This window comes from Rhinatrema bivittatum, chromosome 12 (genome assembly GCF_901001135.1).
Source record: "Rhinatrema bivittatum chromosome 12, aRhiBiv1.1, whole genome shotgun sequence".
In the NCBI taxonomy this organism is placed as follows: domain Eukaryota; kingdom Metazoa; phylum Chordata; class Amphibia; order Gymnophiona; family Rhinatrematidae; genus Rhinatrema; species Rhinatrema bivittatum.
Window position 1 is genome coordinate 80,146,283 of NC_042626.1, and position 15,428 is coordinate 80,161,710.

A 15,428-nucleotide genomic window follows, 5' to 3' on the forward strand; every position below is an offset into this window, starting at 1 on the left:
GAGAATGACAAGAGAACGAGCCTTTTCTATTGCATGACCGTTGTTTTGGAACTCCCTCCCCACTGAGATCAGGCTAATTAAAGAACCCAAATTTTTAAAAAAGGCATTAAAAATGTACTTATGCCAGATAGCCTACTTTATTTGATTGTATGATTCTGACATCACATAGACTAATATTCCATTTTATTAGCTCTTATGATTTATTTATTTAATTTATTTAACATTTTTCTATACCGACCTTCATGGTTAAATACCATATCAGGACGGTTTACATCGAACAGGGATAAAAATAATTAGGTAAAGGAAGAGACAAAGTTACATTAAACGAGAACCGTGAACTTGGAAGCTTAGGTAGCTGGAAGAAAAGAGATAAAGTTAAGTAAAGAAAAGAGAAATAACAAATTCCGGACTAGAGATAGTTCAGAATAGAATTAGTCCACATGTTAGAGTTGGTATCCATGCTGTCCATTATGATATTATGTTTTTTTGTTATTATGCAATGGTTTTATGTATTTTAATTATTATGTATGTTCTTTGTATCCCATTCTGAACGTAGGAAGGGCGGGTAACAAATGTTTTAAAATAAATAAATAAAATAAGATGTTTTAGTTTTGACAAGAAAATTATTTCATTAAATGCCCGAGGCTGGAATATTCCTATAAAGAGACAACTCCTATTTAAGGAACTTAGGCTCAGGGCAGATATTGCTTTTATACAAGAGTCACCATTTAGAAAGCAAGATGAGAGACTTTTATGGAATAGAGATTATAATCGGATCTTGCTGGTCTCAAATTGCCAAAAAAAAAAAGAAAAGTGGAGGGGTGGGAATTTTATTTTATAAATCTCTAAATATCTGTATACAAGATGTTAAAAAGTTTAGGGATGGCAGATTGGTGTAGGCAGGGAGACCAGGGTTCAAATCCCACTACTGCCCTTTATGACCTTGGACAAGTCACTTCACTTCTCTATTGCCTCAGGTACAAACTAACTGACTAATTAAAAAAAAATGCATGTGCACCCAAAAACATACAGAGATATGCTGCAATTTTATATTGTGTGCATATTATTTAAAATATTCCACCGCGCATATGTGTGCACGTGATCTTAAGAGGTAGCTTGAGTGAATGTCCCGTACAAATTACCAGGGCTTTAGTGGCTTTTATGCAGATATGTTCACACAAATGTCCTAGAGAGAGAGAGGGAGGCACTTTCAACTCAGGGTGGGTTGGGGTGGTGCAGTGTTACATTGGTGCGCTACAGGCCCTTGCACTCTGGCCATGAGGAAGGGAATGAAGGACTTGAATAGGTAAATGTAAAATCGGTTATTAACTCTCTCAGATAATAGAAGGACTAGGGGGCATGCCATGAAGTTAGCAAGTATCTCATTTAATACAAATTAGAGAAAATTCTTAAGCTCTGGAATTCACTGCCAGAGGATGTGTGTTATGTTAGCGGCGGCCTTGAGAGGCCTTGCATTCTGTTACGTTAGGGAAACGCTAGGAGAGCGATCCCAACTTGAGAGGAATGTGTACCTTTGGACCTCGGCACAATCCCAGACGAATCCAAGACAGCACCGAGGGTTGGCGAGGCGTGTCCCAGCATGGGCAAAGACAACGTCTGACCCTCTGCTGGACCTGTATGCTTCTGGAAGCCAACAACATTATGTTGGTTAGTGAACAGTCCTCCAACCGTTCCCATCCTTTTCGGACCTGCCGCTGAGTATCGGCAAGAAGCAGCAAGCCGGACTGAGGATGAGGGTAGACGGAGGCCTTGTGACACAGAAGACTCGAGACGAGACGAGAAGACACTGGAAGTGGATGAGGATCTTGCAAGACTCTCGACGAGACGAGGAACTTGTAAGACTCTTGGACGAGACGAGAAGCTTGGAAGACTCTTGGACGAGACGAGAAGCTGGGAAGGTTAGACATTGGCACTGTCTCTCAGGGCGCCCTGCACAGTCCACCAGCGGGACTGGTCGCGGACCACCCTGTCCCACTGCGCGCCCTACACAACCTGAAGAGGCTGGTCACAGGCCACGCGGAAAGCAGGACAAGCGCAGGAAGGGAATCCAGCTGAGACGAGACTCCAATGACAAAGCAAAGTGTCATTGGAGAACCACAGGAGCTGGTGGATCCAGAAGAACTCGAAAGCACAGGAAATGGAACATCAGGAAGCCTTGAAACATGAAGACATGGACCATCAGGAAGTCATAGGAAGTCACCAGAGACAACGAAGACACTGGAAGCATGACAAGACATGGAGCTCCAACGAAGAACAAAGACCTGACGGAGCGCTGGAAGATGAGACTTCCAGAGACAAGTAACTCCAATACAAGGCAAAGCTGAAATGCAGGAGAAGCCCTTTTATTGGGCTGACACAGGAAACCAGGAGAGCTGACTTCCGGTGGGGCCAGGTGAACCCCACCTACGCTGCCTCTTTAAGAAGGGGAAGAAGATGCGGGCCTGCCCCTTAGGAAGGGGGCAAGACCTTAGAGAGCGGCCATACTGCCGCTTGAAGACGCTGAAGGAGCTGGAGAGGCTGGACCTGCATGCAGGCAGGCCCTGACATCGGCAGCGACTCCTGCCGCTGCCGGAGGACTTGAAGGCAGCTCCAGCTGCCAGGCGAGACCAGGGACTGCAGCCTCCGGCCACGAAGATGACGCTGAAGTCCGCAGCTCCTGCCGTGGTGAAGAGGAGTGTGATGGGTGGCCTCCGGGCCGCGAGAGGCGAGCAAAGTCCGCAGCTCCTGCCATGGAGAAGGCCCGTCGGTGTCGTTGTCCGGCCACATCAGGAGACAAGCAGCATAGAAGGTGAGGAGCCTGCTCTCGGGAAGAAGCTCCACGGGCAGGATTCATAACAGTACCCCCTCCTCAAGCCACATATCAACAGCTAGAGGGAACAAGGTATCAGTCCATACCGAACAGAGGGAATTCAAGGGTCCAAAAAACAGAAGCTGGAATTCCGGGGATTGAAATGAAACAAGAGCAAGAAACTGCAGAAACACAAGAAAAGTCAAACCACAAGAAGCCACACAAGAAGGACAAGAAAGGCAAAAAAGCCACACAAGAAGGCAAAAGGCGAAAAGGCCACACAAGAAGGCAAAAATAACAAACAGCACAAACAGGCAAAAAACGGCACAAACAAGCAAAAACAGCACAAACAAGCAAAAAGAGGAAAACAGGCAAAACCAGGCAAAAAATGGCACAAACGAGCAAAAAGGCAAAAAACAGCAAAACACAAAGAAGCAAAAAGACAAAAACAGCACAAAGAAGCGAACAAAATAGTACAAACGTGACAGACAAACAGCACCAAGGAACACAAACGAAAAACAAAACAGCACAGGCAAGTGAAAAACAGCACAGAAACACACAAGAAGCACAAGAAACCACAAGAAACGTCAGGAAAGACCTGGGAGGGACCCAGGGTGGGACCAACCGGAACCAGCAAACCAGGTGGGATGCAGGCACCTCCTGCAGGTCATAGAATCCAGACAGCTGGTGCCTCCAGCAGGTCATGAAAAAAATCCTGAACCAAAAAAAAAATTTTTTAGGTCCCAATACTAGTCCAGGAACAAACTTGAAACGAAGACTCTGAAGCAAACTCAAGGAACAAGGCAAGTCCATCACAGGAACACATTCACTGGACACATGGCCTTGCATTCTGTTGTGTTTGCGGCGGCCTTGAGAGGCCTTGCATTCTGTTATGTTAGGGGAACGCTAGGAGAGCGACCCCAACTTGAGAGGAATGTGTGCCCTTGGATCTCGGCACGATCCCAGACGAATCCAATACAGAACCGAGGGTTGGCGAGGAGTGTCCCAGCATGGGCAAGGACAAAGTCTGACCCTCTGCCGGTCCTGCATGCTTCTGGAAGCCAACAATATTATGTTCGTTAGTGAACAGTCCTCCAACCGTTCCCAGCCCTTTCGGACCTGCTGCTGAGTATCGGCAAGAAGCAGCAGGCCAGACTGAGGATGAGGGTAGACGGAGGCCTTGTGACACAGAAGACTCGAGACGAGATGAGGAACTTGGAAGACTCTTGGATGAGACGAGAAGCTGGGAAGGTTAGACATTGGCACTGTCTCTCAGGGTGTCCTACACAGTCCACCCGCGGGACTGGTCACATACCACAATGTCCCACTGCGCGTCCTACACAATCTGAAGAGGTTGGTCACGAGCCATGCGGAGAGCGGGACAAGTGCAGGAAGAGAATCCAGCTGAGACGAGACTGCAATGACAAAGCGAAGTGTCATCTGGAGAACCACAGGAGCTGGTGGATCCAGGAGAACTTGAAAGCACAGGAAATGGAACATCAGGAAACCTGGATCATCAGGAAGCCTGGACTAGGAACCTCGAAACATGAAGACATGGAACATCAGGAAGTCATAGGGGACAACGAAGACACTGGAAGCACGACGAGACATGGAGCTCCAACGAAGAACGAAGACCTGACAGAGTGCTGGAAGACGAGAATTCCAGAGACAAGTAACTCCAATACAAGGCAAAGCTGAAATGCAGGAGAAGCCCTTTTATAGGGCTGACATAGGAAACCAGGAGAGCTGACATCCGGTGGGGCCAGGTGGACCCCACCTATGCTGCCCCTTTAAGAAGGGGAAGAAGATGCAGGACTGCCCCTTAGGAAGGGGGCAGGACCTTGGAGAGCGGCCATGCTGCCGCTTGAAGACGCTGAAGGAGCTGGAGAGGCTGGGCCTGCACGCAGGCAGGCCCCGACGTTGGCAGCTGCTCCTGCCGCTACCAGAGGATTTGAAGGCGGCTCCAGCCGTTAGTTGAGACCGGGGACTGTGGCCTCCGGCCACGAAGATGATGCTGAAGTCCGCGGCTCCTGCTGCAGTGAAGAGGAGTGTGATGGGTGGCCTCCAGACTGCGAGAGGCAAGCAAAGTCCGCGGCTCTAGCTGCGGAGAAGGCCTGACGTCGGCGGCGTCCGGCCGCATCAGGAGACAAGCAGCATGGAAGGTGAGGAGCCTGCTCGTGGGGAGAAGCTCCGCGGGCAGGATTCATAACAATGTGGTTACAGCAGTTAGTGTAACTGGGTTTAAAAAAAGTTTGGATAAGATTCTTATGATTCAAACCCACCCTGAGTTGAAAGTGCCCCTCTTACAGTGATAGATATTTTTTATTTATTTATTTATTTATTTATTAATTAATTAGCTTTTATATATTGACATTCGTGGGTACATCATGCCCGTTTACAATATAACTGAAAGAAGGAAATTACAAAAAACCAGGGTGGGGGGAAGAGGGATCAGATAGGAAGAGAGAAGGGGCGAGAGAAGGGAGGGAAAAACAGGAAGAGGAGAAAAGGAACAGTACTTGATGAAAAACAACCGAGGAAACATAATAAATAGCATTGCAGATAATATACTCAATAAGGGACAGTGTGTAAAACTTATCCACTGTGGATAACCTTATATAACTTATACACTCCAAAAAGTATTATATACAATAATAACAAAAAAGTATTATATACAATATACATTATCTTTAACTGGTACATACAAGAGACACTATATATGACATTACAAATTATGCATTCAGAAAGGCAACTATATATAGACTAGCAGGGTTGCTATAGGGAAAAAAAGGGTTAAGGAAAGTATGTGTGGGGGGGAAATAAGGAGGTGCAGCGAAGTGGGAGACAAAACAGAGGATAAATAAAGGGAATAAAGGAGAAGGCTATGAGTGCGTTGCTGACAAGGGCTTTTACTCTGGAGGAGTAGAGGGAGAAGATATATACAGTGTCAGACTGTCTCTCCTACAGTACTCCCCCCACCTCGAGTAAATATGGTAGGTCTGCAGCTTCTTCAGATTTGTTGCATACATGTGTAAGGGGCTGTTTTTCATTAAGCAACACTTCAGATAAAGATAAAAGTAAAGTAGGCATTAAAAGCATCTGACCTGGGAGACACGGCAGAGGAAAAGCTTTACTTGGCCAGAATGTTCTTGGTGTCTGTGTACTGCAGTTTGCTGGAGTCAGAGATTTTCCGTGTCTCTGCTCTTGGATTTTCAGTCTGTGATAGTCCATCCCTCAGAAAGGGTCACTCTAATCTATTCAGCCACATGGGGAGCCATCTCTCTTTGTGTGTGACATTCTGACCTTTCAAATGTGATGGGCCCTTCTTAAATGTGGATGTTTTAATTTGTTCTTTGACTAATCTTTGATAACAGGTCAAGCTTTTTTAATGAGATTCCTTCAAAATGCAAGGAGATGGCAGCAGGATGATGCATCCAAGATGCAGGTAAGAGAGGGGCTCAGAAGATAAAGCCGTTCTATGGATGCCCGGGGCACATTTCTCTGCCACCCCCCGTATCATGTCACCTTCTTGTGTTTCTAATAGGACTCACTTCCAGAAAGGTGTCACTTCCTTCCAGGCTGCCACATCTCTGTCCTCTGCCAACAGATTGAGAAAAGTGAGATTTCACCAGAGACTAAAATATCTCCTCTGTGCAGCAGCAGCAGCTGACAGAATTTTCCAAGGGTAAAAACAAAATTAATTCAGGATGATAATTTGTGCATATAAGGCTAAATTGTAGGTTGGATCTTATACCATCTGCTTTTCCTCCATTATTCTTTTAGGCATTCTTTAGAAAGATAAAATAATGCCTTATGGACAAGTGGCCCAATATCAGCACAGAGACCAGCAAAGGGATTGGGATGAAACAGAATCTGAGGTTTCACAGTGTACAGAGGCATGGATATGATGCAACCCTGATGGAATGGCTGCTGGCACTGAAAACAAAGGGGTAGATTTTCAAAGCGTTTTCAAAGGGTTACGCACGTAAGATACGTGTGTAACCCCCGAAAACCTACCCCTGCGTGCGCCAAGCCTATTTTGCATAGGCTTGGCGGTGCGCGCAAGCCCCGGGACGCGTGTATGTCCCGGGGCTTTCAAAAATGGGCGGTCCGGGGGCATGGCGGCGGTTCAGGGGCGTGACAGCGGTTTGGGGCGGGGCCGAATCCCCCGGCACAGCGGCCTGTGCCGGGGGATGGCGAGCCAGTGTGTGCAAGTTACGCCTGCCAGAGGCAGGCATAACGCTACGAGATAAGGTGGGGGGGATTTAGGTAGGGCTGGGGGGTGGGTTAGATAGGGGAAGGGAGGGAAAGGTGGGGGGGGGGAGCAAAAAAAAAGTTCCCTCCAAGGCCGCTCCGATTTCGGAGCGGCCTTGGAGGGAACGGGAAAAGTCAACGGGGCTCCTCTTGGGCTCGGCACGCGCAAGGTGCACAAATGTGCACAAGCGTGCGCAGACCCTGGATTTTATAACATGCGCGTGGCAGGGAAGGGAATGGTTAATAAAACAGAAAATGTCATAATGCCTCTGTATCGCTCCATGGTGAGACCGCACCTTGAATACTGTGTACAATTCTGGTCGCCGCATCTCAAAAAAGATATAGTTGCGATGGAGAAGGTACAGAGAAGGGCAACCAAAATGATAAAGGGGATGGAACAGCTCCCCTATGAGGAAAGGCTGAAGAGGTTAGGGCTGTTCAGCTTGTAGAAGAGACGGCTGAGGGGGGATATGATAGAGATGTTTAAAATCATGAGAGGTCTTGAACAAGTAGATGTGACTCGGTTATTTACACTTTCGAATAATAGAAGGACTAGGGGGCATTCCATGAAGTTAGCAAGTAACACATTTAAGACTAATCGGAGAAAATTATTTTTCACTCAATGCACAATAAAGCTCTGGAATTTGTTGCCAGAGGATGTGGTTAGTGCAGTTAGTGTAGCTGGGTTCAAAAAAGGTTTGGATAAGTTCTTGGAGGAGAAGTCCATTAATGGCTATTAATCAATTATACTTAGGGAATAGCCACTGCTATTAATTGCATCAGTAGCATGGGTTCTTCTTAGTGTTTGGGTAATTGCCAGGTTCTTGTGGCCTGGTTTGACCTCTGTTGGAAACAGGATGCTGGACTTGATGGACCCTTGGTCTGACCCAGCATGGCAATTTCTTATGTTCTTATGTAGGCATGATAAGGTATTCGTAGTGTCCATCCCTGGTATTAAATACCATTTTCCAGACATCTTATTTATTTATTTATTTATTTTTAATTTTTATATACCGACATTCTTGCATACAATGCAAATCAGGCCGAATGCGGACCAGATTATATGCACCTCACAGATCCAACTTGGTAAAAATAGTGGCGTCCTGGAGGCGATCAAACAGTTCCATGATTAACGGCAGAGGGTACTTTTCCTTGCAGGTTATAGCATTTAAGCCGCGGTAATCATTCATGGTCTTAAAGATCCATCCTTCTTCGTGATGAAGAAAAAGCCTGCGCCCGTGGGCGAGGTAGAAGGGCGGATAAAACCCTTAGCCAGGGATACTGAAATAAAAATATGCGAGCAAGCCACAACCTTTACACTCAGCAGCCCAAAAAACAGGCAGATACAGAACGGTGTGCTCGGCCGAGTGCACCGTTTAGCCCATTTTGCCATGCATTTTAGACGTACTATTATTACCCTTATACTGCAAGGGGTAATAATAGCACGTGGAAAATGCGCAGCCAACCCCCCCCCCCAAAACTAATGGCGCTCATCACATGCAAATGCGTGTTGATGAGCTTATTAGTTATTCCCCCAGAATAACGCACATTTTACTCTCAGAAATTAATGCCTGGCCAAGGGCAGGCGTTAACTTCAAAGCACCGGAAAAGCACCAAGAAAAGTGTACAGAAAAGCAGAAAAAAACTGCTTTTCTGTACACCCTTAGACTTAATATCATAGCGATATTAAGTCGGAGGCACCAAAAATACAAAAAAATTAAAATCTGCCCACTAGTTGGCGGGTTCGAAAATGGACGCTCAATTTTGCCGGCGTTCATTTTCCATACCCGTGGCTGTCAGCGGGATCAAAAACCAATGCCGGTAAAAGTAAGCATCGGTTGTCAGACCCACTGACAGCCGCTGCTTCCGCTAATAAGGAGGTGCTAGGGACATGCTAGTGTCCCTAGTGCCTCCTTATTAGCACGCAGCCTAATTTGAATACAAAATCGCTGGTTTTCCCACACGTTTAATTGCATCGGCCTGAAAGTGAACAGAAAATCTGAAAATACTGCTTTTCTGTACACCGGAACCAAAAATGTTAAAAAAAAAAGAAAAAAATGTGCCGGCCAGTCAGATTAGGAAAACGGATGTGCAATTTTACCGGCATCCGTTTTCCTAACCCATGGCTGTCAGTGGGTTCAGAAAACTGGCGCTCGTAAAATTGAGCATCGGTTTTCTGAACCCGCTGATAGCCACCTCTCCTTGGTTTCCACTGCTAAGGAGGCACTAGGGATGCGCTATTGTCCCTAGTGCCGCTTTTTTAGCATGACCCCTCATTTAAATACAGGATCGCGCGCCCAGGAGAGGTGGCTGGGCGTGCGTTGGGAGAGTGGGTACACAACACTGAGCTCTCAGTGTTGTGTACCCGCAATACATAATATAATCCAGCCCCTAATGCAATAGGGGGATTAGTGCCTATTTAACGCGCGTCCGACGCAGAGTGAATGAGTTAATGCTCATCACATACTCATTCACTCCAAATGCAAAAAGATAAATGTGCGTCTCAGACGCACATTTCTCGCTCAGATATTAACGCCTGCCTGGAGCAGGCGTTAATAGCTGAGCGCATTGAAAAGAAGTACAGAAAAGCAGAAAAATCTGCTTTTCTGTACTTCTTTTTTAAAGTAAAAAACAAAAAAAATAAATAACTCGGCAGACCGCCAAGTTATGAAGACCGACGCCGATAAACTCAGCCTCGGTTTTCATAATCGGCCATCTGCCAGTACTGAAAATGGCCACCGTTAAACCGGCATCTGTCTTCATAACTGGCAGCCGCAGCGGGTCGTGTTAGCAAGGTGGCACTAAGCGCAAGCGACCCTAGTGCCTCCTTCCTAGCGCGACCCCCTAATTTACATATCTCGTGACACCTCCCCCCTTGCGGGGGCCATGCGTGCATTAAGAAAGCGGGCACTGAAAAGTCCGCCCGCTTACTGCGAAGATTATTGCATCGGCCGCTGTGAGAGTAAACTTTACTGCTGATGCAGCAAGAAGTTGCACACTCTCAAAATGAGAGTTCTATATTGGGAATAATACTTGGCGCCCTCGTGTGGAAATCCCATGTAAATGAGGGCGTTATTACTCCCTGATATAGAGCACTTTGCTCTGCTGGCTGTTATTTTCTTAGCTCTGGAAACTTAACTCCAGGTAAGAGATGGCGTTAACTTTCCAGCGCCACTACACTGGCACTTAAAATAGGTAAAAAGAAAAAAAATTTAAAAATGACTTATTCGGCTTAGATGTCTCTGTAACTCAGCCCGGGATATCACTGATGAGCAGTGACACTGTCAAGGAAGTGGACCTTTGTGGCTGCGGCATGGTTGGCGTCACTTGATGAGCAAACTCATTAGGCCCACACTAGCAACTGGTGGAAAAGCCCATAGGTGGGACTGGCTGGAGCTTCACCTATACCAGCTGCTTCCCCCGCAGGTTGAGCGCTTGGGATCTGGTGGCCAGCAGGACTTAGGTGGGTCCCTGGGGATAAGCTGAGTGAGAGTCTGATCTGAGCAAGGGTTGTGGCAGGCAGCAAATAGCAGAAGAGGTAACAGGCTAGAGGTCGAGGCAGGCAGCAGACAGTGGAAGGTGTGTATCTGTAGAGTGAGAGACAGTTCTAGCAGACATACTGGGGCGGATTTTAAATGCCCTGCTCGCGTAAATCCGGCCAGATTTACGCGAGCAGGGCCCTCGCGCACCGGCATGCCTATTTTGCATAGGCCGCCGGCGCGCGCAGAGCCCTGGGATGCGCGTAAGTCCCAGGTTTTTTTTAAAGGGGAGGGAGGGGGGCGTGTCGGGGGCGTGGCTGCATGTCGCGGCGTTTCGAGGGCGTGACGCGGCATTTGGGGCGGGCCCGGGGGCGTGGTTTCAGCCCGGGGTGTTCCGGGGGCGTGGCCGCGCCCTCCGGAACAGCCCCCGGGTCGGATCTTGGCGCGGTCTGCCTCCAGCAGGCATAAATCCATGGATAAAGGTAGGGGGGGGTTTAGATAGGGCCGGGGGGGTGGGTTAGGTAGGGGAAGGGAGGGGAAGGTGAGGGGAGGGCGAAAGAAAGTTCCCTCCAAGGCCGCTCCAATTTCGGAGCGGCCTCAGAGGGAATGGAGGCAGGCTGCGCGGCTCGGCGCGCGCAGGCTGCCCAAAATCGGCAGCCTTGCGCGCACCGATCCAGGATTTTATAAGATACGCGCGTATCTTATAAAATCCAGCGTACTTTTGTTTGCCTTAAGCAACACATATCAATAAAAGTAAGGGAAGGCTATGCCAAACTAATGGTACTTAGAAGACTAAAACCCTTGTTAACTCAAGGACACTTTCGTACAGTACTACAAGCATTAATATTTGCCAGCACGGACTACTGTAACACACTTTTCCTAGGATTACCATATACCACAATCAGACCACTGCAAATACTACAGAACTCAGCTGCCAGAATACTTACTTATCACCCAAACACTTGCGGATTTACATTGACTCCCAACAGAACAAAGAGTGCAATTCAGAACACTGCACAATTCATAAACTAATAAATGACAAAAATTCTGACTGGCTAAACACTGCAATACGATTACATGTCCCTCAAAGAAGTCTCAGATCGGCCAATAAAGCACTGCTAACCATACCCTCAGTCAAAACAGCAAAATTGACCCAAGTTAGAGAGAGAGCGCTATCTTTGGCAGGACCATTATTATGGAACACATTACCACTAGAATTAAGACTAATGAAAGAAATAAAACTCTTCAAAAAAGGCTTAAAAACTTGGCTTTTCAAAAACGCATTTCACAGTGAAGACGCTGAATAACAACAAATAAATACAGCTGAAAGTCACCTATATATAAAAAAGTAGAATTGATTATTTTATTATTTTACTCACAATTAAATATTAAATTAAAAACAGCATACACATATGATTATCCCAACAATCATATAAATGGTAACCCCAACCCACTTCTCATTTAGAGTATATTATTGAACTATGTAACCATAAATATTGGCACACCATGGATAACTTAGAAACCAAACCTATTTTGTGCCTAAATGTAAACCATTGTGATGGTACATTACTAAACGACAGTATAGAAAAGGTTTTAAATAAATAAATAAATAAATGTGCAGAACTGCAGCGGTGTTGCTCAAGAAACATTGCCAGCGAAGAGATATGATAACCAGACAATAGGGACTCATGATGCTAAAACCACAGTTGCTGTGGTAAGACTGAAATTCAGATATAAGCCTGTGGGATCAGGAAAGACACTAATGTTGGGGCAACAATAGTGGGCTAGGATGAAAAGAAACAGATCCAGCATTCATGACGTGCTGAGTTAAGAGGAAGCTGGTAAACAAAGAAATAAACTCTATATATAAGCAGTTAATGTGCAGGCAGAGAACTGAAGTAGTTCCAACAGTGACTGTCAGGTCATTTGTCCCTCCTTCCTGATACTCTGTCTTTACTCTGCATACCAATAAATGCTTCTAACCTGACTAAGTACCATGTTTGATTATTTGTTAACAAGGATAAGCATTGTAAGAAGCCTTCAAAGGACGGGGGCTAGGCCAGGGTCAGGATCCAGGTAGTCAGTCTGAGAGAAACAGGACAAGCAAGAAAGGAAAACAAGAAGGGCAAGGAGCAAGGGCAGACAGGCAAGGAACCAGACAAGAAAAAGAGCATGGAGAAGTAAGGCGAACACAAGGAAACAAAGCAGGAATGGGACAAGGCTAGCACCACACACTGGAACATCAGGAGACCTGTTGTTGAGGCACTGGCTGGTTGCAAGAGACTTCCTTATATTCTCCTGGAGGATGTGACATCATCAGCCAGCACCACAAGAAGTCCTGGCTAGAGGACCTATAAAGGCAGTCCAGCGTTGGAGGAAGGTCTATCCCAGGTCTTTGGAATAGCATGTTGCTGGAGGTTATGCTGGAGTCATGTTGGATCAGAGGTGAGGGGCATAACATAAGCCTTTGTGCCCCCCCCCCCCGTGCTTTTTCTTATCCAACCAGGTGCTGCATCTCCCCTCCCAGCTGCTCCTCAAACTCATCCCAGACTGTCGAGTGGAGGTGCAAGGAGAAGGAGGCCAGGTCCAGGGTCTGACACTTCTTGGAAGTGGGCCCAGAAGTCCTGGAAGTCAATGATGCCGTCCTGTTCCACATCCAGCTTGTCAAAGAACAGCCAGACCTGGGTGGGCTTCACGTTCAGATCCTGGCCCAGCGAGGCAAAGTCCGCAAACTCTACCAGCCCCAATTTATTCACATCACAAGCAGAGAAGAGGTGTCAGGAGACCCTCTTCAGAGCCCATTGGAACCAGTTTCTACAGTGCCACAGATCCCTCTGAACTGGAGCGAGTCTGAGAACAGCAGCAACAGCAGTCCCTGGACAAAGCTCACAATTACCCCAGCTCAAACCGGACCAGCCACTTTGATCTCTTAAGATCCTGTCAGGTTACCTGAGCTGTGACTGGGCACGTTGAGGGGGGGAAGCTGTTCCGTTCCTCCTTCCTCTCTGCCTGACTCACTCTGGGCTGGGTAGGACCTGACCCTACTCTGCTAATCGCCTGAATGGCTTGTCAGCTGCACGTACACAGGACTGCTTCGTGGGCTTACCCAATGTAAACCCACACAATTACTAGGATTATACCTGGGGCTTCAACCCAAGAGCTTATTCCCCACACAAATAGCCACACGCAAACGTTGACTTAGTACATCACGTTTCCAGGTATTTAGGAAAATAAGTTTATTTGAGCAATAAGAGAACAGAACAGGATCTTAAGAGAAATCAGGGAAGCAAACCAATTTGGCAGTGCAATAATAATGGAAGATTTCAATTACCCCAATATTGACTGGGTAAATGTAACATCAGGACTTGCTAGAGACATAAAGTTCCTGGATGTAATAAATGATTGCTTCATGGAGCAATTGGTTCAGGAACCAACAAGAGAGGGAGCTATTTTAGATTTAATTCTTAGTGGAATGCAAGATTTGGTGAGAGAAGTAACGGTGGTGGGGCCACTTAGCAACAGTGATCATAATATGATCAAATTTAAACTAATAACTGGAAGGGGGACAATAAGTAAATCTGCAGCTCTAACACTAAATTTTAAAAAGGGAAACTTTGATAAAATGAGAAAAATAGTTAGAAAAAAACTGAAAGGTGCAGCTGCAAAGGTTAAAAGTGTTCAACAGGCATGGACATTGTTTAAAAATACAATCCTAGAGGCGCAGTCCATATGTATTCCGCGCATTAAGAAAGGTGGAAGGAAGGAAAAACGATTACCGTCATGGTTAAAAGGTGAGGTGAAAGAGGCTATTTTAGCGAAAAAAACATCCTTCAAAAACTGGAAGAAGGATCCATCTGAAGAAAATAGGATAAAACATAAGCATTGTCAAGCTAAGTGTAAAACATTGATAAGACAGGCGAAGAGAGAATTTGAAATGAAATTGGCCATAGAGGCAAAAACTCATAATAAAAACTTTTTAAAATATATCCAAAGCAAGAAACCTGTGAGGGAGTCGGTTGGACCATTAGATGACAGAGGGGTTAAAGGGGCTCTTAGGGAAGATAAGGCCATTGCAGAAAGATTAAATGAATTCTTTGCCTCCGTGTTTACAAATGAGGATGTTGGGGAGATACCAGTTCCGGAGATGGCTTTCAGGGGAGATGAGTCAGACGAACTGAACGAAATCACTGTGAACCTGGAAGATGTAGTAGGCCAGATTGACAAACTAGAGTAGCAAATCACCTGGACGGGATGGTATGCATCCTAGGGTTCTGAAGGAACTAAAAAATGAAATTTCTGATCTATTAGTTAAAATTTGTAACCTATCATTAAAATCATCCATTGTACCTGAAGACTGGAGGGTGGCCAATGTAACCCCAATATTTAAAAAAGGCTCCAGGGGCGATCCAGGTAACTATAGACCAGTGAGCCTGACTTCAGTGCCGGGAAAAATAGTGGAAACTATTCTCAAGAACAAAATTGTAAAGCATATAGAAAGACATGATTTAATGGAACATAGTCAACATGGATTTACCCAAGGGAAGTCTTGCCTAACAAATCTGCTTCATTTTTTTGAAGGGGTTAATAAACATGTGGATAAAGGTGAACCGGTAGATGTAGTGTATTTGGATTTTCAGTAGGCGTTTGACAAAGTCCCTCATGAGACGCTTCTACGAAAACTAAAAAGTCATGGGATAGGAGGCGATGTCCTTTCGTGGATTACAAGCTGGTTAAAAGACAGGAAACAGAGAGTAGGATTAAATGGTCAATTTTCTCAGTGGAAAAGGGTAAACAGTGGAGTGCCTCAGGGATCTGTACTTGGACTGGTGCTTTTCAATATATATAAATGATCTGGAAAGGAATACGACGAGTGAGGTTATCAAATT